This window comes from Scyliorhinus canicula, chromosome 3, assembly GCF_902713615.1.
Source record: "Scyliorhinus canicula chromosome 3, sScyCan1.1, whole genome shotgun sequence".
Classification (NCBI taxonomy): domain Eukaryota; kingdom Metazoa; phylum Chordata; class Chondrichthyes; order Carcharhiniformes; family Scyliorhinidae; genus Scyliorhinus; species Scyliorhinus canicula.
In genome coordinates, this window is record NC_052148.1 from 192074064 (window position 1) to 192098010 (window position 23947).

Sequence of the window (23947 nt, forward strand, 5' to 3'; positions counted from 1 at the left end):
AAATGGGGATGATATGTCGTCTATTCATTGTGTTTTAGTGTTTCGTCACTAGCAACCTTCTAGCTGAATAGAGGCGCTTTTAAGAGAATGATGACCTGGTATTGGCTGTTGTGCGGGCAAACTGGCAGTCTAACCCCAGCCTGTAGAGTTAACATCTTCAAAATAAGGCTCTACATTTTGGTTGAACCTCCATGGCCTGCAGACTTAATCTTGAATCCACCACACAGATAATGTCCCAGACACCACCATACCCATTCCTGGGTATGTCCTGTCACTTTGGCAGGACAGACCCAGCAGAAGTGGCAGCACAGTGGTATACAGTTAGGAGGGAGTTGCCCTGGGAGTCCTGAGCATTGACTCTGGACTCCACAAAGTCTCATGGCAACAGGTCAAATATGGGCAAGGAAACCTCCTACTGATTGCCACATATCATCCCCGCTCAGCTGATGAATCAATACTCCTCCATATTGAACACCAGATGGAGGAATCACTGAGGGTGGCAAGGGTGCATAATGTACTCTGGGTGGGGCATTCAATGTCCATCACCAACAGTGGCTTGGTAGTGTCACTTGCAGATCGAGCTCGCCAGATTTTAAAGGGTATAATTGCGAGACTGGGTCTGTGGCAGGTGGTGAGTAAACTAACAAGAGGGAAAACATAGGGCGAAATTCTCCGCCCCCCACGACGGGTGGGAGAATAGCGGGAGGGCCTTCCCGACATTTTTGCCGCCCTCCCGCTATTCTCCCACCCCCCCGCCGAAGTCCCGACCCGAATCACTGCCGCCGTTTTTTTACGGCCGGCAGCGATTCTCAGCTGTTAGATGGGCCGAAGTCCCAGCCCTTTCCGCCGTTTTCACGAACGGCAAACACACCTGGTCTTGCCGTTCGTAAAAACGGCGTCACTAACTCGCTTTTTATAACCATGGCACCGATTGGCACGGCAGTACCACGGCCGTGCCAAGGGTGCCATGGGCCCGCGATCGGTGCCCACCGATCGCGGGCAGCGGGCCCGATGCCCGCGCACTACTTGTCCTTCCGCCGCCCCGCAGTATCCATTCGCGGGGCGGCTGAGGGGCAACCCGGCCCGCGCATGCGCGGGTTTCGCGCAAAAACGCGATGACGTCACCCGCGCATGCGCGGGTTGGAGTCTTCCAAACTGCGCATGCGCGGCTGACGTCATATGACGCGTCAGCCGGCGCTAACTCCGGTAAGCGGGCTTAACGATTTTCGTTAAGCCCGTCTTGCCGGAGCCTACGGCGTCGGGCTGCTAGCCCCGACCGGGGACCAGAATCGGTCCCCCGTCGGGAAGGGGCGCGCTGCCGTATAACCCGCCCGGGTTTTACGGCAGCTTTACGATTTCTCCCGTTTTGGGAGAATCTCGCCCATACTTTTTTTAAATAATTTTTTTTATTAAAGGGCAATTTAGCATGGCCAAGCTACCTACCCTGCACATCTTTGAGTTGTGGGGCAAGACCCACGCAGACACGGGGAGAATGTGCAAACTCCACATGAACTGTGACCCGGGGCCAAGATCGATACCAGGTCCTTGGCGCCGTGAGGCAGCAGTGCTAGCCACTGCACCACAGTGCCACCCAGAAAAAACATATTTGACCTCATTCTCACCAACCTGCCGTAGGTGCATCTGTCCATGACAATATTGCTAGGAAGGACCACCACACAGTCCTTGTGCAGAGAAAGTCCTGTCTTTGCATTTAGGATACACTCCATTGTGTTGTGTGGGACTACCACCATACTAAATGGGATAGACTTTGAACAGATCTAGCAACTCAAAACTGGGCATCCATGAGGTGGTGTGGGCTATCAGCAGCAGCAGAATTGTACTCCACAACAATCTGTAACCTCATGGTCTGATATATCCCCCACTCTACCATTACCACCAAACCAGGGGATCAACCCCAGCTCATTGAAGCGTGCAGAGGGCATGCCTGAAGCAACACCTAGCCTACTCAAAATGAGGTGCCAACCTGGTGAAGCTACAACACAGGACTATTTATATGCCAAATAGCATACGCAGAAAGTAATACACAGAGCTAATCGATCCATCAAACAATGAATCAGATCTGTCTGCAGACCTGCCTCAGCCAGCTTTGAATGGTGGTGAACAATTAAACAACTAACTGGAGGCGGGGGCTCGACAAATATCCCCATCCTCAATGGTGGAGGAGCCCAGCACATTGGTGCAAAAGATAAGGCTGAAGCATTCACAACAATCACCAGCTAGAAGTGCCATTTGGATGAGCCATCTCAGCCTCCTGGCATCACAGATATCAGTCTTAAGCCAATTCAATTCATTCCCTGTGATGGCGAAAGACATTTGATATTACTATGGCCGTGAGCCCTGACAATATTCCAGCAATAGTACTGAAGCCTTGTGCTTCCGAACTTGTCACACTCCTAGTCAAGCTGCTCCAGTACAGTTACAGCCTGGCATTTACCTGGCAATGTGGAAAATTGCCCAGACGTGTTCTGTATACAAGAAACAGAACAAATCCAACCTGACCAATTATTACCCGATCAGTCTACTCTTGATTATCTGTAAAGTGATAGAAGGGATCATCAACAGAGCTATCAAGCGACACTTCCTTAGCAATAACCTGCTCACGGACGCTCAATTGGATTTTGCCACGGTCACTCAACTCCTGACCTCATTAAAGCCTTGATTCAAACATAGACAAAAGAGCTGAATGCCAGAGATAAGGGGCAGAATTCTCCAATAATGGGGCTATGTCCCCACTCCAGGGTCAAAACGCGAGCCCCAGAATAGTCCTCACAGCTCTGCCTGCCAATATGGGGCCCTGCACTTCCGGTCGGGAGTCCGCACATGTGCACGGCAGCGGTCTTTGGCTCCTGCCCCGCACGACATGCCGGACTCATACCGCAAATATAGCACCCCCCCGAGATGGCATGCGCCCGCGGATTGGTGGACCCTGATCACTAGCCTGGCCGTCGTGAGGCCCAACCCCGGTAAAGGATCCCTCCCGCCCCCCACCAGGGCGGCCGCGGACTGACTCCGCAGCCAACTCCGGCCATTCCCGAAAGGTAAAACGTGGTTAGAACCACGTCGTCGGGAACTCGGCCAGTTGTCGTTGGAGAATCGCCGCGGGGGCCTCTGTCAATGGTCCCCGACCCGCGTAGACCGCGGCATGCGCAATTCTCGGTAATACGCCGGGGACCGGAGAATCGCAGGAGCGACGTCACGCCGGTTTTTGGTGTCAACGCGCATTCTCCACCCTGGTACCGATTGGGATTTCGGCTCGGAGAATTCCGCCCACAGTGAGAATAACTGTCTTGATATCAAGGCAGCATTTGACCAAGTATAGCATCAAGGAACCCTCACCAAATGGGAATCAGAGGGAAAGCCCTCCGTTGGTTTGAGTCATACCTGGCACAAAAGGAAGATGGTTGTGGCAATTGCAGGTCAATCATCTCAGCTCCAGGACATCAGTGTAGGAGTCCCTCAGAGTAGTATCCTAGACCCAGGCACCTTCAGCTATTTCATCAGGGACCATCTGTCCATCATAAGGCCGTAAGTGGGAATGTTTGTTGATGACTGCACAATGCTCAGTATCATTCGCGACTCCTCAGTCACTGAAGATTTCCCTGCCCAATGCAGCAAGACCTGAACAAAATCCAGGCTTGGCCTGACAAGTGACAAGTAGAATTCGCACCACACCCGTGTCAGACAATGACCATCTTCAACAAGAGACGGTCTAACAATTGCCCCTTGTCATTCAATGGCTTTACCATCTCTGAATCCCACACCATTAACATCCTGGGGATTGCCATTGACCAGAAGCTGAACTTGACTAGCCATATTGATCTGTGGCGACCAGAGCAGGCCAAAGGCTAGGAATCCTATGGCGAGTAACCCATCTCCTGACTCCCCAAAGCCTGTCCACCATATCTGCACAAGTCAGGAGTGTAATGGAATACTCTCCACTTACAGTTCTACCAACTCTCAAGAAGCTCAACACCATCCAGGACAAACAAGTCCGCTTGATTGAACCCCTTCCACAAGCATTCAATCCCTCCACCGCCGACGAACAGTGGCAGCCGTATGTACCATCTACACGATCACTGAAGGAATTCGCCATGGTTCCTCAGGCAGCACCCTCCAAACCCAGGACCACTACCATCTAGAAGGACAAGTGCAGCAGATACCTGGGAGCCCCACCACCTGGAGGTTCCCCTCCAAGTCACTTACCACCCTGATTTGGAAATATATCGCCGTTACCTCACTTGGCCAGATCAAAATCCTGGAACTCCCTCCCTAACAGCACTGTGGGTGTACCTACACCTCAGCAACTGCAGCAGTTGAAGGAGGCAACTCGCCACCATCTTCTGAAGGGATGGGCAATAAATGCTAGTCTTAGCCAGTGACATCCACTTTCCATAAATTAATTTTTTAAAAACAACCAAAGTGTGCCCATGGCTTCACCAAGATAATTGGCTTCCCCATGATGCAGGATGTCATTAACTGCACAGGTGTGACTTTTTGGATTCAGAATCATACCTCAACTATTCAGAGACTTACCTCAACCAGTCAGAGACATACCTCAGTATGTATTGCCCATCCTTAATTGCCCTTGAGAAGGTGGTGGTGAGCTGCCTCCTTGGAATGCTGCAGTTCACGTGGTGTAGGTACCCCCATGGTGCTGTTAGAACGTGACTGCCAGGTTTTGACCCAACGAGAGTCTTGGGACAGTGGAATAGTTCCAAATCACCATGGCGAGTAACTTTGAGGGGAACTAGCAAGTGGTGGTATTCCCATGAGTCTGCTGCCCTTGTGCACTTGGGTGGTAGAAGTCACTGGTTTAGAAGGTGCTGTCGAAGGAGAGTTGATGTGTGGCTGCAGTACATCCTGTATCTGGTACACATTGATGCCACTGTGTATCAGTGGCAGAGGGAATTAATATTTTAGATGGTGGATGGGGTCCCCATCAAGTGGACAGCTTTGTCTCAGATGGTGTCAAATGTTGCCAGAACAGATCATTGAGACAAGTGGAGAGTATTCCATCACCCACCTTGTAAATGGTAGACAGGCTTTGGTAATCAGGAGGTGAGGTACTCGCAGCAGATTTCCCAGTCTCTGACATGTTCTTGCAGCCACAATATTTATACGGCTGGTTCAGTTCAGTTTCTGGTCATTGGTAAGCTCCCAGGATGTTGTTGATAGGGAGTTCAGCGATGGTAATGCTGTTGAATGTCGATGTGTTTGGATTCTCTCTTGTTGGAGATGGTAATACCTTGATGTCAGTGACTCTCCTCAGCTCTTGCCTTCAACACTTATGTCCATGTTTGGACCAAGGCTGTTAATGAGGTAGAGTGATGAGCGACCTCGGTGGAACCCAAACTGAGCATCGGCGATCAGGTTATTACTGTGGAGAGCACTGTCAACACCTTCCATCACTTTGTTGTTGATTGACAGTAAACTGCAGAAATTGGCCAGATTGCATTTGTTTGGCTTTTTGGGGCAGGACCTACCTGGGCAATTTTCCACATTGTCGGTTAGGTGGCAGTATTAGAACAGTTTGGTTAGGTGCATGGCTAATTCTGGAATTCAAGTCTTCAGTACTACTACGACAATGTTGCGAGGGCCCATAGCCATCAGCTTTTTCTTGTTATCACAGAGTGAATCAAATTGGCTGATGTTGGGGACCTTAGGAAGAGGCCAAAGTAGGTCATCTGTTTGGCACTTCTAGTTGAAGATGGTTGCAAGCGTTCACGTTCTGGTCAATGGTAATCCCAGTATGTCGATAGTGGGGAATTCAGTGGTGGTAATGCCATTGAATGTCAAGGGGTGATGGTTAGATCTTCTTTTGTTGGAGATGGTCATTACTTGGCACTTGTGCAGCGTGAATGTTACTCGTCACTTGTGAGGACAAATCTGAGTGTGGTCCCGTTCTTGCTGCATTTGGACATGGGTTGCTTCTGTATCTGAGAAGTCACAAATCACACTGAACGTTGTGTAGTCATCAGCAAACATCCCCACTTCTGACCTTATCATGGAAGGAAGGGGTGTCATTAATGAAGCAGCTGAAGATAGCTGGGCCAAGGGCGCTACCCTAGAAACTCCTGCAGTAATGTTCTGGGGTTGAGATGATTCACCTCTGTGGGCAGGACATGCCATCCAATTTTTCACATTGTACAATAAATGCCAGCATGTAGCTGTACTGGAACAACTTGGTTAGGTGTGAAGCTAGTTCCGGAACACCAGTCTTCAGCATTATAGCGAGGGTATTGTCAGTGTCCTTAGTCGATGGCCCCTGGGCTTCTCCATGGAACGGGAGTGCGTGCGGTGACAAACTCCGAGGCCCCCCCGACACCTGGCGCTGCCAGTCCTTCGATGCCTGCTCCGATATCATACAGGGTCTGAATGTTCGCAACCATGGAGCACAGGGAATGTGTTATCCCTGACTAGGACTGCGCCTCCTCCCTCTGGGACTATGCCGCCCCCCTCTAGGACAGTGCCACCTCCCTCTAGGACTGTGCGCCGCCGGCCATCACCTGGGCAATGGCGACGATTCTCTCAACCATGGCCTCTTGGGACTGGGCCACGCTGAGGAACGGCGCGGCAATCTGCAGCTGGCTCTGGCACATGGCTGCCTGTGAGTGGGCAGCCCTTTCCAGGGCCAAGGCCTGCACAGAATACCCCAGACTTTGCCAAACCTGACCCATGTCTGACACCATCGCCACCGTTGCCTCCACCGCGGATGCTACCTGTGCGGTTTCGGCTTGGGTGGCACGCATGACCGGCACCACTCCTGCAGGCATTTGGACTCCTCCACCTGCGTCTGCAGGTCCTGGAAGCCGGCCGTCACCCCCTCCACTTGCCCCAGGGTTTCTGACTGCACCTGAACTATGGGTGAAAATGGAACTTCCAGGAACCCGGAACCCGTCTGGGCGGCAGCTGGTTGCTGCGGCGGGGTTGCCCTCCAACCATCCGGCCCTCGGCTGCTCCTACCTCCACCTGCTGTACCGGTACGACTGTGTGGTGCGCACCAGAAGACTCTCCACTAAATTGCCCAACCAAAGTGATGGTCTCTGAGATGGTGGATGGTGCAGGAGACAGCAGTGATGGAAAGTCTATGTCCCCATCAGACCCGAAATCTGGGGTCTCCTGTGTCGTGGTGTGCCGTGCGTCTGTCCCCTATGTCTCTGTCCCCTGGGTTGTGGTGTCTTCTGTGTTTATCCCCTGGTCGTGGTGTGCTGATTGTCTGTCTCCTGGGTCCTGGTGTCCTGGGTAGTTTCGGCCAGAGGGCTGGTGTTCCAGCTGCTCTCGTCGTCTGTACTTGGGTCCCTGGGGGGCACCGGACGTGGCACTGGCTGGGGGCAGGGGGCTACAGATGAGCTGGGCCCATCACCCGCTGGTCCTGTGAGACACAAGGCGGCATGTAATGGTTAGACAGGCGGAGAGGGGTGAAGCGTGAGGTGGTGACGGCTGTTGGTGTGTGGGGTGAGGCATGAGGTTGGTGAAGGTATTTGTGTGTGGGATGAGGGATGAGGGCTATTGGGGTGTGGGGTGAGGGGGGTTGGGGTTAGAGGGGGTTGGGGTGTGGGGTGAGGAGGGATTGGGGTGAGGGGGGTTGGGGTGTGGGGTGAGGGGAGTTGGGGTGTGGAGTGAGGGGGGTTGGGGTGTGGGTGAGGGGGGTTGGGGTGAGGAGGTGAGGGGGTTGGGGTGTGGGGTGAGGGGGGTTGGGGTGTGGGGTGAGGGAGGTTTGGGGGGAGGGGGGTTGGGGTATGGGGTGAGGGGGGTTGGGGTGTGGGGTTGAGGGGAGTTGGGGTGTGGGGTGAGGGGGTTGGGGTGAGGGGGATTGGAGTGAGGGCCGTTGGGGTGTGGGGTGAAGGGGGTTGGGTGTGGGGTGAGGAGGGATTGGGGTGAGGGGGGTTGGGGTGTGGGGTGAGGAGAGTTGGGGTGTGGAGTGAGGGGGGTTGGGGTGTGGGTGAGGGGGGTTGGGGTGAGGAGGTGAGGGGGTTGGGGTGTGGGGTGAGGGGGGTTGGGGTGTGGGGTGAGGGAGGTTTGGGGTGAGGGGGGTTGGGGTATGGGGTGAGGGGGGTTGGGGTGTGGGGTTGAGGGGAGTTGGGGTGTGGGGTGAGGGGGATTGGAGTGAGGGCCGTTGGGGTATGGGGTCACGGGGCTTGGGGTGTAAGGTGAGCGGGGTTGGGTGAGGGGGGTGGGGGTGGGCACACATGTGTCGTGAGGACCCGCAATCAGGCAGGGGGTCTCACTTGTTGACGCGCCTCCGCATCGGCGACATCCCTCTCCTCCGGCCCGCCAACGATGTCGAGTGCCCTCTGCTCGAGCATGGTGAGGGGACACAGGTCTTCCAGTCCCCCTCCGGTCTTCTCCCGCTCCCTGCGGTTATGCGCGGACGTCTCCTGGGTCTCAAACAGTGACAGTGTTAGACGGCCCGGCGCGTGCAGCCCAGGGGTTGGCTCTGATGCCATTGGTGCACCGGGCACCCGGCCATTGCACCTGGCATGGGTGGGTGCAGCCATGTGGGTGGGGGTGGGACCGTCCCACTGGAGTGGGGGCGGGGGCGGGTCACGTGTGTGATGGGCTAGAGGGGTTGGTGCCAGGGGCACAGTGCTGTGTTCTTACCCTGGCTGTCCTGAGGAGGTCGTGCAGATTTTTCTGGCACTGGGCAGCTGTCCTGGCCACCGCCCCAACGGCGCTGACAGCTTTGGCCACCTCCGCCCACGCACGGCGAACAATGGCACCTGCTGTCCTGCGACCCGTTCCAGGGTATAACACCAGCCTCCTCCCCTCCATGGCACCTAGGAGGGTCTCAAGCATCCCGTCCCTAAATCGTGGTGCTGCTCTACACACTGCCATCTTGCCTGCAACGGCTGTGTGTGGGGGGGAGAATTTTTAACTGGAGCCTTGGTGCCGCGTCAATGACGGAACCGGCGAATCGGCAGCCGGTCTGTCACGCGCTGCACGACCCGCCTGTGCTAGCGCCTTGTGGGCCGTTGAATGGCTCCACTTTGGGCCCCGATAACGCTGTCGTGAAACTCCACGGTCTTCACAACGGCGTCAACACTTAGCTCCGTTTTGGGAGAATGCAGCCCCCTACATAGATAGAAGTTGTTGTTGGTTCATTGCAGAAGTAATCCACTCATCTGGTCTCAGTAGTCAAGAAATCTACATTTCCTTCGACCCAAAGGAACAATTGTTGCGTACATAATTTCAGAATAGGGTTGCAGCTAGCTAGACATTTTGTTAGTGTTGCTATCATGTCCAATAACTCGACAAGTCTTTCCACACGAGATTAAATGATTCAGTTTCTTGGACTGTGTGAGTTAGTTTGCACATTGTGGTGGTTACAGTATTTGTATCTGATTTCAAGGGACTGGTTGACTGACCTTGGTTTTATGTTCATGTTGCCCAAACTAGCAGGGTGGTCTTGAACTGAAATATCTTGGAAGGTTACACTGGGACCTCACATTGCACCGGCTGACTATAATGGGTTATGGGGTGATGTGATGAACATAATGTGCTGCATTGGCTGAATAAAAGTGGCTCCTGTATTTTGGCAGTTTACTCAAGTCGCTTTTCCCAGTGGATGGCTGGTTGGAGTACTTCCAACAGTGTCTGTCTTTAAACTATTACTTAAACATACGCTTTTGTCATTGCTGTTTTAACAGCATATTTTAAGTTTTATATAATGTTTGGCTATTCACTATTCCTCATGAATTAACATCATTCTTTGTAAGGAATGACGTACTAAAATTAGCACCATGTTATGTTTAATTTGGCCAGTGAGTATAACACTGCCATAGATTGCTTATCTCAATTACCCAGCCACACGCAGAAACCATTCCCTTAAGAGCTTTAATAATAATTTGTGTGCATTTCAACTTTCCAAACACTTAAACTAACTTTCGACAACGGTAGTAAGTTCTCCTTGCCATCTCCTGCAATAGATGTTAGGTTGATAAATTCCCACAGTGACTGTTGACCCAGCTGTTTGTTCAAGTGCTTGTGCAACAGGTGTTGTTTTCATGGCCACCCTGACAGTAATACAAACTGTTTAGTAGTTGTGCTGACCTCTGAGCTATTATCATCAATGCACAGCAGACTGGGTATCATTTTTCAAAAGTGTCATTGCTGTTAAAGGCTGTGGGCCAGGATGCCCGTACAGTATTAATCTCCTGTTTATTTCAATCACAATATTCTGACACCAGAAGTCATGCATGATTGCATTACCATTTTAATTTCCTCTTGGTACAGAAATCCAAAAGAGAAAAAAAAGTTATTTTTGCAAAAGGAAAATCTTTTCCACTACCTTATCTAAACAAGATTAATGTTAGTGTAATTCTTCAAATTACTTACAATGATTTCCCTCTGCTGATCTTGGGTATTGCCTCAATATTTTCTCAGTAAATATTGATTGATTGATGTGGCTCCACGGTTGTTGAATTGAGTACAAATGGACCACAACGTTGATGGGGTGCACAGACTGGGTGGCATAGTGGGTTAGACATTAAGCTTCCACTTCCTATGGTCAAATCCAGCCTAGATTGATCAAATGAATGTTTGCTTGCTGGCTTACAAGAGTCTTTTGTAAAATTAGTCTGAGCAGTGTAAATCCAGTTTTTAGTGGGTATAAACATATACCACAAAGGTCTGTTTAATTTGGCGCTAATGAGGAAGTGGTAGATTGGTGTGGTCAAATGTCGTGCCAGATTCTCGGTCTGTTTTAGGTATTCTCATGTACAATAGTTAATGATTCACTGGTCACTCCAGTTAATGGTTCAAGGAATGTACCTATACTCTCCAGTTTCTAATTTTAAAATTGCATAACCCAGAAGTGTAACAAAACAGCCCCTGAGATCTGAAGAGGGTTGGTGACTTGTTACTGTGTCGCAGGTGGCACTATCACAGTCAGGAGAGGCATCTGCAGTCTTTAAATGGGAAACGTAAGTAAGAGCAGGGCAGTCAAGGATCACGTGGGAGGGCTCCCTTGTGGGTCACTGTGCATAAGCCTCAAGATTGGGAGAGGTAAGGTTGACATTGGGTATGGGGATATCGATAGCAAATGGTTCAGGGGAGGAAAGAAATATACACAACAGTGGCAATGGGCTCCAGGGCTAAACGGGGAGGCAGGAGATTGATCGGAGGGATGGAAATTTGGACACGGTGAACATGGAGGAGTAGGACGGTATAGGAGGGGGTTGGAAGCTGGTTCCAATATAAATGGGAGCAGCACCATCTCTACAGCTGATGGAAAGATGCGGTAAAAATAGAATCTTGCAAAACAAATTGCCAGGGTCGGGGCCTTACGGAACAAATTGACTACTACGCTTTTGGACTGAAAGGGGTACCTAATGATTACTGTCTGAAGACATGGAGATCAGGGCTCAGTTGAGAGATTTTCGGAAGCCTTAAATACCAATTGAAGGATGTGAACACTGTTGCAATAATCCATTAGGGCATGGGCAACATTTGATTTGGTCTGATTGGCCATTTGTAAAAAGTAAGAAGGATTAATACATTAAGAGACCGCAGCTGCAGCACATATGCGACTTACTCCAGATAAACCTTGTAGTTGGAATGTGCCGGGATTGCTGGGCCAAACGCTTGCAGTCATTAAATTACTGCAAGGCTAAGCTATAGTCTAGTGAAAAGGAGGAAGCCTGATAGGGCCCTGACTGAGCTTGATAGGGCAGCACGGTAGCATAGTGGTTAGTGCAGTTGCTGCACAGCTCCACGGTCCCGGGTTCGATTCCCAGCTTGGGTCACTGTCTGTGTGGAGTCTGCACGTTCTCCCCGTGTGCGCGTGGGTTTCCTCCGGGTGTTCCGGTTTCCTCCCACAATCCAAAGATGTGCAGGTTAGGTGGATTGGCCAAGCTAAATTGCCCTTAGTGTCCAAAAAGGTGAAATGGGGTTGCTGGGATAGGGTGGAGGTGTGGGCTTGGGTGGGGTGTTCTTTCCAAGGGCCAGTGTAGACTCGATGGGCCGAATGGCCTCCTTCTACAGTGTAAATTCTATGATTCTATAAATAAATAAGGGAGATCACTGATGCCCTTTTCAATAAGGCACACAATTACATCCAAATCTCCATTGATAACAAAAATAGAAAATACTGATGGCACTCGAGGACAGCACAGTGGCACAGCGGTTAGCACTGCTGCCTCACAACATAAGGGACCTGGGTTCGATGCCTCGGAACATTACATCACATGGAAGACGTAACTTTGATTGCAAATTCTTCCTGTGTCTGCGTGGGTTTCCTCCGGGTGTTCGGGTTTCCTCCCACAGTCCAAAGATGTGCAAGTTAGGTGGATTGGCCATGCTAAATTGTCCCTAGGTGGGATTCCGGGGTTAGGGTGGAGGATTGGGCCTGGGTTGGGGTGCTCTGTCAGAGGATCAGACAAAAAACAAATCGCCAGGGTAGGTTCTATAAGAAAACCATGTTGATTGCCTTTATGAGAGCTACCACAGGGATTCAGTCAACCTAGGCTTGTACCAGATCATCAGGTACAAACTTGCATCTTCAAATATAATAGGCTGGCATCATGAGGCTAGGCACATACCTATAACATTGCAAAGTCATGGCCATCCAGCTAATATTTCAAAATTCACCAAGTTAAAACTAGGTCCATTGCTCTGCATCATGTAGATGGGAGTGAGAACTTTTATGATAGGTTAAGAACTTCATCAATGTTACGGCAATGTATAGCCGTAAACATGGTCATGAATTAATGCTGCAGTTGGCAGGAAAGGCTTGATGATTAGTTGAACTATAACTCAGACCCAAACCTGACAGTATCACCTGGAGCTCACTGAAAAGTGCACTTGGTTGGAATGACTAAAAGGTGGGTTGTGATAAAAACATGTAAAATACAGCGAGCACGGACTTCAGTGCAGCTGCATCAGGATAATAGAAAAAACTTTCCAAGATCTATATTCACGAGGCCACATTATATAATCCTCTAATGCAAGGCTTACATATGCATTGTCTAACCACCATGTTCAAACAGGAATTGGTTTTGTTCATGTTGCAGCTGCAGACATAAAGAAGACTGACTGAGCTGAGATTCAGCGAGACATAAATCTGAGGGACACGATAGGAGATACTTGGGTAGGGGGGAGGCATCTAATACACTTGGATGCCTCGGAACATTACATCACATGAAAGACGTAACTGAACACCTGTGCCACCATCGTACCTTCAGTACTTCTTAATTTTCTCTTACCCATCTGCTATGCTTAGGTGCATCCCCAACATCTGCAGCAAGGGTGGAGGCAGCTTGCTGACTGCTACACCCTGTTGACTGAGATGACCTTGGCGGGCATCCTTACCTGCTAAGGGTTGACTGCTGTGGGTTAGGTGCAGCCTTCTCGGTCTGACCTGTTGAAGTGGATTGGGGTCACTGGCAGAAAGGATATGGAGCGGCTCCACACTTTTGGAGTATCCTGTGTGGAAGCCCCTGGGGTGTCTGGCTGATGCTCCTCCTCCCTGTGGGTGCCAGAGGGCCACTCCCCGATTCCTGAAGAAGGGGCATCTGGAGGCAGGTCGAGATACCCATTCCTCTCTCACCTAGTCACTGGTGGATTCCACTCATGGCTAGAGTTATGGTGTTCAGATAGAGCACATATACGGCAGAAACTGCTGGATCAGGGTCTCCATGGCGGACGCTGCCCTTCCAGTGGTGACCTCGATGCGTTTGCCTGCCAGAGCCACGATATCAGACAGAACATGAATGGACTCCTCCATCCATTGTTCTAATCTGCTGATGGCCTCGTTCATGGGAGTTTTGAGAAAGGTTTTGTCTTATCACATGGCTTCAGTGATGTCATTGTGTGGGTGGAGCTGGGCTGTGGCTCTGAGTTTACTTTCGTTTTTGACTTTACTTTTGCTTGGAGTTTGGACTGGTTTGCACTGCACAGGTTGAACCCAGGGTTTCTCTGTCTTCATTTTAAAAGCTGCTTCCAGACTGCTTGATAACTTAAAATATATAATTGCTTTCTGGTAGGAATTCAAACCTGCTGTTTGGAAAGTTAGCAAGAGTATCAATACCAAGTTATATACCAGCAAGAGTGCCGTGTGCTGGGCCACACCTTTGAAAAAGGGGTTCTGGTTTTTACTTGGATTTTGTTATTAAATTGGAACAATAAAGGGGGGATTCATTAAGGGTTACATAGATTACTGTAGCTGTATGTGGTATTTAGGTTTGTAGTTGATAAATATTCTTGCATGTGTGTGTTTATACAAATGTTAACTAAATTCATAGAATTATGTTTTTTTTTGATTAAAAGTGCCCAAGAACTCTGTTGAATAACACCTGAAAGGCAGGCTCTTGTGCTCATCCCAGCCACGTTCAATAAACCGTTGTAGGTCAGGTGAACTCCATGATATATTTTGGAGTTTTCTAAACCCTGGCCCATAACAAATTGATCCTGGACGTGCCCCAGAAACGAAAGTAAACTCACAGAGCCACAGCCCAGCTCCACCCACACAATGACATCACTGAAGCCATGTGATAAGACAGAAACATTTCTTGAAGGGACACACCCATGCTTGCTTGCTATTCCTCTGCCTGGCTTTGCAGCTCCAACAGCTCTCTGAGGACCAATTCCAGAGGCTCATCATCGGACTCGGACTCACCAGGGGCCTGGCCCCCAGCAGTCCTCTGAGTGTCACAGTCTTTGGCTGTCACTCCCAACTGTCACACGTTTTGTGGAGCTGTCTCTGACCTATACTCTTCAGATGATGACCCCGAGCCTGCTCTAGAATTAGGCCCCAGCGAGGTATGTGTTTCTGCGCTGATGGGAGGATATAGGTGAATACAGTGAATGCTCTTCCGAGGATTATTCCTTATGATCCTTATCCAAGGTAGCCTTGGGGCTGGGGCTGGATGGTAGTGGCCTTTCCTTGCTGGTGGCTGTATTGGTAAAAAGAGATAATTGGTGATTGGCTGGACAGTCACCTACGTTCTAGATCAGTGTTTTTCAAACTTTTTTTCCGGGGACCCATTTTTACCAACTGGCCGACCTTCGGGACCAACGGCGGCCGACCTTCGCGACCCACGACGGCCGACCTTCACTTACCTTGTTTGTGCTGACAAAATGGAGGAATCGCGATCCCGCCCAAAGCACGTGATGGCGACGTTCGGGGGCCATGACCTGCGCTCTGCCTCCCTCAGGCAGGAAGATTACATAGAATTTTTTTTAAAATCCTCTGCATCTCCGATTGCTCAAATTCCCGGACTTCAGCCGCAGCAGCCGGCTTTTATATTCAATTTTTATTTATTTTTTGTAAATTGTAACAATGCTGTTGCACGGCACGTTTAATCAAAGAGACCAAAGCCCATATCATCGTCAGACTCTTCAGATTCTTCCTCTTTCTTCTCTTCCTGTTTCTCTTCAGCAGCAACAGGGGCAGCGGTGGAAACAACTGCTGCAGCAGCTGGGGCACTGCTACCAGCACTAACGTTGCAGATCAGATTATTGACGTCAATATTAGCCATTGCCTTGGCAAACAGACTAGGCCAGAAAGACTCAATGGTCACACCAGCTGTTTTAATCAGGCATTGAGTTTGTCTTCGGTGACAGTGATCTCGTCGTCATGCAGGATGAGTGCGCTGCAGATGCAGGCGAGTTCCGAGGCGGAGGCCATGGCGCTGGATCTCTGCTGATGGGTCCGATGGTGCTAGTCACCGGGGGGGAAATTCGGCCTTTGCTTCGTTCAGAAGAACCGAGCACCTCTGAACTGGGCAGAGCGAGCAGCAGCCGGCTTTTAACTATGCCGGCTGCGAGCAGCCTTTTTACCATATAAAAAAAATGCGGCCGCACTGCGCATGCGCAAAACTCTGCACATGCACACCGATGAGTGGGCACGCACAAGCAGTGCGGCCGCATTTTTTTAATATGGTAAAAAGGGCGCTCGCAGCCGGCATAGTTAAAAGCCGGCTGTTGCACGTAAATTTGTGCAATCGGGAGCACCGCGATGGGCGGCTCTGCGACCCTCCCGACACACGCCCACGACCTACCCGCGGGTCAAGTCCCCAATTTTGAAGATCACTGTTCTAGATCACTCAGTCATTGTTCCATGGGTGGCCAATGTCTGCTGCCTCACTGGCTGTTGTGAGATGCCGATCTCGCCTTCCGCACGGAAACAGCCTCCGCCTTTGCCAACTAGTTCTGCCACCTGCTCCTCGTATGGGGTGAGTGGCCTCAACTCCTGCAATCCCGCTCTGGTTTGGGATCTCTCCCTCTTGTTGTGGCTGATTTTGTCCTGCATCAAGACAGATGGATCGACTGTGAGCACAGAGATGAAAGAACAGATTCTAAGCATGCAGGTATGTTGTGTGTCCTGAGGGCTACCCATTAAGGGCTGAAAACATGACTTGTGCAGGTGTTACAACAGATGATGATTTTAAAGTGTATTTGAGACAAAGGAAGGTTTCTCTATTTGGGATACTATGGGCTGGATTCTCCATAATTGAGACTATGTCCCCAGGGCGGCGTCAAAACCGTGGGGTTTTACTCCTGAAAATACTGGAATAAAGGGACACAAATTCCCAGCCCTGCAGGGGGCTAGCAGGGACCCGGAGTAAATCTCGTCGCTTTTGCTGCAGATACAGGCCCCTGCACCTCCGGATCAGAGGCCACGCATGTGAACGGCGGCGGCCTCCAGCGACCATGCCGTGCTCCATGGCGGACTCGGAGTGCAGAGGTAGGCTCACAAAGGAGACCCCCCCCCCAGATCGGCCGTGCCCCCGACCCTCAAACCCTGCACAATCATTCCCCGGCCGCCTATCAGGCACCCCTGGCCTCCGATCCACCCGCCCCCGACCAGGGCGGCTGCTGACTGAGTCCGCAGCTGCCACGTGAGTATCCCGACCGGCTGGAGCAGGTTAGTTCCACAGCGTGGGTACTTCAGCCGGTTGGGGGGCGGAGGATGTTGGAGCGAGCCTCTGGCAATGGCCCCCGGCAGCGTGGCGTACTCCCTGGTGATGCCACTTTTCAGGGCCGGCAGAATCGGTGACCTGGCGCCCGTCCCGATTTCTTGGGGGAACGTCGATTCTCACCCCCGGGCCGGCCACGATTTTGACACACGGGTGTGGTGAATGCAGTGGTATGTTCTCCCACCAGAGTTGAATTGCTACTGATTAATCAAGAAGCGATTCCCAATCCTCAACCATCCAAATTTGAGTATGGGGAATCCTTCTCTCAGGCTGCCATTTTGAGTGGGCGGCCCAATAATAAGCCCTGCTGCTGGCCACCCCCGCACATCGCAAAGCAGCCCCAACCACCCCCTCTGCATTGCGGATCAGTCTCTCACTTCCATCCTGCATCACAAGTCAGGTTTTCTGGGCCCTACCACAAGTACGGGGTGACCCAACCCATCTGCCCCCTAGAGGTCTCCTGAATAGTGGGACTCCTGAGACCCTTGAAAAGAGGGGGACTCACCCCCCCTGAGACACCCTGAATAGGGAAACCCCCTGAATAAGGAACTCTCACAAGGACACCCTAAATAAAGAAACTCCACAGAGTCCCCTAACTAAAGAGACCCCCTAAATAAGGGAACACCCCCAAGACATCCTGAATAGGGAAACCCCCTGGATAGGAACCCTCCTCCCAGAGTCCCCCTAACTAAAATAACCCCCCCCCCCCCCCCCCCCCACACACACACACACACACACAGACCTCTCGGAAAAGAAACGTCTGTCTGGAATCCAATCAGCACTCCAGACAGTGGCAGTGAAAAAAAATTACTGTTGTAACACTCACCTGGACAATACACCTGTTGCCTCAGAAAAATAAAGTACCATGTGCCAATTCCTGGTAAGAGAAAAGCAGTGGCCTGTGATTAAACCCCTCGGATTCTTTAGCTGCAAGCCATTCATTAATTTCTCTTAATGGACTGTGATTGACAGTTTCCACAAACACAGTTGTCAGCCTTGCTTCATTCATCTCCCTTCATGGATGAGTAACTCTGAATTGCTGTAACCACATGTTGACAAACATCAAGCACTTCAAAGAGAGTTAAATGCTGCCAATTCCAGCTCAGTACTTAAAAATCATTCAAGCATGAAGTGAGGTGATTGGAATGCACTTAACTCTGTTTAGTTGGGGCGTCCATTAATTAGAGGGTCTCTGTGGGGGTCCTGCTATTCTGGAGGGTCTCTGGGGGGAGTCTCTTATTCAAGGGGTCTCTGGGAGGTTCCCTTATTAAGGGGATCTCCGTGGAGAGTCCCCTTATACAGGACGTCCCGGGGGGTCTCCTATTTACGAGGTATTTGGGTGTGTATCTTTGTTTGGTTAGGGGGGTCTCTGGGGGAGGTCTGGTGGAGATGGGGTGGGCATATCTGGCATTGTGGGGTGGTGGAACGGTGGCCCTCGGGTGGAATTTGGGAGCAACCTCCTTAAGGGGGTTACCCCCTTGGCGCACAGTGAGGTCCACCACGTCAGGGCCACTTTTGTCCATAACTGTTGTAATCCGCGCCCACGTAATTCCAGGACCGGATAATCGTGATGACGTGGAGAATCTGGTGCCGGGTCCACTAAGTGGATGCAAATGGGTCTTACAGACCTCTGGTGCATGGGCGAGAACACTGATTCAACCCTCTGTGGGGGTGACGATCCTGTTTTTACCCCCACGTCAAAATCTCTGCCGCATCAGGAACCGCGCCGGTGGCAGGCGGCGGTGAATCCAGCTCAAATAGTGCTGATGGCCCTTCTGCTGATAATGTATGACATCCCTGTGGACTTTAATACTTTGAATGCCTCTGGCCCTATGAGAGTGTTGGTTTGGAATGAGAAAGTTGACTTGCCCAGAGGAGTGGATTAACTCATTCATCCTCTTCCTGAACTGCACAGTGGATCACTTCTGAGATCCACACACGCTGACCTCACTGACGACCCCCTTCCAGGCTGGCATTGTGATCTTGGTGGACACGAGGCTTCCATTAAGGGGTAGAGGACCCCCCACCAGTCCTGGAATTCCTGGAGGAGTCTCTGCAGTGAGCCGACACTAAACCCGGGTGGGGGGGGCAGAGCATCTGTCTCTTTTCATTCCTTCATTCGCCACAAAAAGTCCAAGTCTGCAGAGAGTGAATGTGTTTGCAGATGCTGTATAAATATAGAGCCTGGATCTTTGAGTCCACGAGGTAACAGTGGGAAAGATGTTTCCCAGCCCACCCAACGGGAGTTCCTCGTTGATGCATAAATCATGAGCTGAAAAGTGAATAATCTGGGGTGAGAACTACCTCACCGTCCCGCAGCAATCACATTGACTTTTCTGTCCACCATTGCACTTGGATTCTGCCCATGTTTTTTAATTGGATCACTTAGTGTTCTGAATTATCCTTCTGATCTTGACCAGCATTGAATTTGGGAAGGGAAGGTTTCCTGCCAGGAATTGAGGATTCCTTCCCAGGCCTGTTTGGCTCATTGGTTGGTTGCCTAGGTGCCTTTTTAACCTTGTTCCTTCTCCAAACTCTGATCCCCTAGTCAGCTGTTCAGGAAAGCCAGTGGTCTCTTCCCCTTCAATAAAAACAAAAAATGCTGGGAACACTCAGCTTGTCAGACAAACATGTGGGGTTAGGAACAGAGTTAATGTTCCAGGTTAATGACCTTTTACCAGAACTGAAAGAAGTATATTACTTTCAGCAATGTTTGTATTCTAAAAGCTATCTGACTCTGCAATAGCATGACCTGGAAGTGTCACTCTCCCTTGTAATAAACTGCATATTGTTGCTCCAATCTTTCAGAGGGTGGACTGAAACACCATTTATACATAGTTAAATTGGACAATTTTAATCCAGCAGAATTTTCCCATTTCGGCACAGAGTGCTGGTTCAGGCAAGAAAATCGGCATGCAGCTCGCCAAAAGCACAGTCTGTTTTCACACCACATTGTGCGGCACTCTGTAAAAAATAAAGTGGAAGCATGGCCTATGTTGTCACGCTGGTGGGGCGGGTCAGAAAAGGCCAGCAATGTCGGGAATCCCGAGGAGCCTGATCTCCGATATTAAAAAACAGGAACCCATGCAGACGGAGCAACCCCCACACGCACACAGCCAACCCCGCATCACACGCTCCCCTCCACCCATGCACATGGGGAACCCTCCCCAATGGAGCTCCTCAGAGGAGTCCTCACTGGCACTGCCCTGGCACTCCCTCTCCCCCTGGGGGCTATACGACAGATGAATTGAACAGATGTTTTGCATCGATCTTCACTATGGAGTATACAAATAACATCCCAGAAATAATTGTGAATCAAGAGATTAAAGAGAGGGAGGAACTTAAGACAATTACAATCACCAGGGAAAGGGTACTGAGATAACTATTAGAACTAATGTGGTAAAAAGGCCGCTCGCAGCCGGCATAGTTAAAAGCCGGCTGTTGCAAGTTAGGTGGTTAGAGGTTAGAGGTTAGGTGGATTGGCCATGCTAAAATTGCCCGTAGTGTAAGGTTAATGGGGGGATTGTTGGGTTACGGGTATACGGCTTACGTGGGTTTAAAGTAGGGTGATCATTGCTCGGCACAACATCGAGGGCCGAAGGGCCTGTTCTGTGCTGTACTGTTCTATGTTCTATGTTCTAACAAGGCCCCAGTTCGGATGAACTTCATCGGAGGGGAGGGGGTGGGCTCTTAAAGGAGGTGGTTGCTGAGACTGTAAATGCATTGATTTTAATTTTCCCAAATTCCCCAGATTCTAGAAAGATTGGAAAATAGTGAATTGCAACTCCTTTTCAAAAAAGCCTTGAGACAGAAGAAGGAAACTACAGGCCGGTTAGCTTAACATCCGTCATTGGGAACAGGCTGGATTCTATTATTAAGTAGGTTATCGTGGGGCACTTAGAAAATCTCAATGCACTCAGGCAAAGCCAAAATGGTTTTGTGAAAGGCAAATTGCATTTGACAATTACATTTTCTTTGAGGAAGCAACTTGGATAAATGGAAACCTTCGGATATAGTGTGCTTAAATTTATAGAAGACATTTGACAAGTTGCCAATTTAAAGGTTACTACACCGTGGGGCTGTACGGTGGCACAATAGTTAGCGCTACTGTCTCACAGCGCCAGGTGACTCTGTGTTGAGTTTGCACATTCTCTCCGTGTCAGTGTGGGTTTCCTCCAGCTGCTCTGGTTTCCTCCCACAGTTCAAATATGTGCAGGTTATAGGGTTACAAGGATAGGGTGGTGGAGTGGGCTGAAGTAGGGTGATCTTTCAGAGGATCAGTGCAGACTGGATGGGCTGAATGGCCTCCTACTGCACTGTAGGGGTTCTATGGTACACAAAGAAAGAACTCATAGTGTCAGGGGTAACATATTAGCATGGATAGAGGTTTGGTTAGCTCACAGAGAGTAGGCCAATGGATCATTTTTGGATTGGCAAAATGCAACGAGTAGAATATCACAGGAATTGAAGCTGGGGCCTCAACTATTTACTATCTATATTGATGAATTGGATGAGTGGACTGAATGTACAGTTGCTAAATTTGCTGATGCGCCAAAGATGGATAGGAAAGTAAGTTTTGTAGAGGACATAGTGGATCTGCAAAGTGATATGGGCAGGTTAAGTGAGTGAGCACAAATTTGGCAGATGGAGTGTAATTTGGGTAAATTTGAACTTGTCCATTTTGGCAAGAAGAACAGAAAATCAGCATATTATCTAAATGGAGAGATTAGAAAACACGTAGGTACTTGTTCTTTGTTCCACAGAGGGATCTGGGTGTCGTGGTGCACAAATCACAAAAGGTTAGTATGTAGGTACAGCAAGTGATTAGGAAGCAAAATGGTATATTGTTTATTGCAAGGGGATTGGAATATAAAATTAAGAACACCTGCCCCTTTACCTCCTCTCTACTCACCATCCAAGGGCCTAAATACTCTCCAGGTGAGGCAGCGCTTAACGAGCATTTCCTTCAACCTGGTCTATTGCATGCGGTCTACCCTACATTGGAGAGTCTAAACGCATGGGCGCGATTCTCCGCAACGGCGGAGAATCGGGAAGGCTGCGTGGAAGAGGCCGTCACCCACGGCAGCCTCCGCGCCCCCTCCCGGGACCCGATTCTCCCCCCCCCATCGGGGCTAGGAGCGGGGCCCCAGGCGTCTTGGCAGCGCGGCCTTGACGACGGTCATCAAGGCCGCGCACCAAGCATGACGCCAGCTGACGCGACTAATGACGTCAGCCGCGCATGCGCAGGTTGGACAGCGCCAACCCACGCATGCGCGGTTGGCATCTTTTCCCTCAGCCGCCCCGCAAGACTTGATCTTGCGGGGCGGCGGAGGGAAAATAGTGCGTCCCTTTTGGATGCAAGGACCGCGATCGGTGCCCACCTTTGCCCTCCTTTGCCCTCCTTGGCATGGCCGTGGTACTGCCGTGCCAATCGGGCACCTAGAAGCACCAAACGGGCTTCTGGCGCCCGTTTCACGACGGTGGCGACCAGGTGTGGTTGCTGCCGTCATGAAAAGGTCGTAAACGGCCGGCCACTCGGCCCATCGGCCTCGGAGAATCACCGTTCGCCGTGAAAAACGGCGAGCGGTGATTCGGGGCGCGGGGCAAGCGTGGGGGGGGGAGAATAGCGGGGGGGTCGTAAAAATGTCAGGAGGCCCTCCCGCTATTCTCCCAGGCGTCGTGGGGAGCAGAGAATCGCACCCCATGGGGTGACCACTTTGCAGAGCACCTTTGGTCCTACCACAAACAGGACCCAGACCTTCCTGTCGCTTGCCATTTCAACTCACCGTCATGCTCCCATGTCCACATGCTATCCTTGGCCTTCTGCAGTGTTCCAGTGAAGCCCAATGTAAACTGGAGGAACAGCACCTCATCTTCCAATTAGGCACATTACAGCCTTCCGGACTTAACATTGAGTTCAACAACTTCCAACTGTGAACTCTCTCCTCCACTTTCACCCCATTTTTATTTCTTCCATCAATCCGTTTTTCTCTCTCTGTATTTCACCCCCCTCCGCTCACCTCACCCCATCATCTGTTCCCTGTTCCTTTGATACACTGCTTACCTTTGTTCTGCCATTAACACATTCTGATCTATTAATATTCCACTATCATCAACCTTCTTAGCCTTGATCACACCCATTTACATTCCCTTTGTCTTTCTGTACACAACATCTTTGTCAATCTCCACCTATCCCTGGCCCTCTATCCAGCCCCATTGCTACACACTCTCCCACAACAGTATAATTGATTGATTTGATGTTTTGTCACATGTACCGAAGTACAGTGAAAAGTATTTTTCTGCAGCCGAGGAACGTACACAGCACGTACATAGCAGACACAAGAATAATCAACAGAGAACATTGACAAATGATACATCGACAAATAGTGATTGGTTACAGTGCGGAACAAGGGGCCAAACAAAGCAAATACATGAGCAAGAGCAGCATGGGGCGCCGTGAATAGTGTTCTTACAGGGAACAGATCAGTCTAAGGGGGAGTTGTTGAGCAGTCTTGTAGCTGTGGAGAAGAAGCTGTTCCTATGTCTGGATGTGTGAGTCTTCAGATTTCTGTACCTTCAGCCTGATGGAAGAGTCTGGAAGAAGGCAATGCCTGGGTGGGAGGGTTCTGATAATGCTGTCTGCCTTCCTGAGGCAGCGAGAGGTGTAGACAGAATCAATGTGGGGTTGGCAAGTTTGTGTGATGCGTTGGGCTGAGTTCACCACACTCTGCAGCTTCTTGCGATCTTGGACCGAGCAGTTGCCATACCAGGCTGTGATGCAGCCGGATAGGATGCTCTCTTGCACACAGTTTGTGAGGGTCGATGCAGACATGCCAAATTTGTTTAGCTTCCGTAGGAAGTAGAGACGTGTTGGTCCTATTGACCCTATTTCTAGTTCTCTCTATCTTTGACAAAGAGTCACCCAGACTTGAAACGTTAGCTCCGTTCCTTCTCCACAGATGCTGTCAGACCTGCTGAAATTGTGCAGCATTTTCTATTTTTGTCTCGCT

General features: G+C 50.4%; 1 protein-coding gene and 1 pseudogene across 6 annotated transcripts in view; one reads left to right on the forward strand and one right to left on the reverse strand.

The window, feature by feature from the left end:
* The window catches only part of LOC119963184 (hedgehog interacting protein), a 286709-nt gene that overhangs the window by 203882 nt on the left and 58880 nt on the right, over positions 1-23947 (forward strand). The gene's annotated exons all lie outside the window — the stretch shown is intronic.
* On the reverse strand, positions 15318-15646 carry LOC119963186 (annotated as a pseudogene).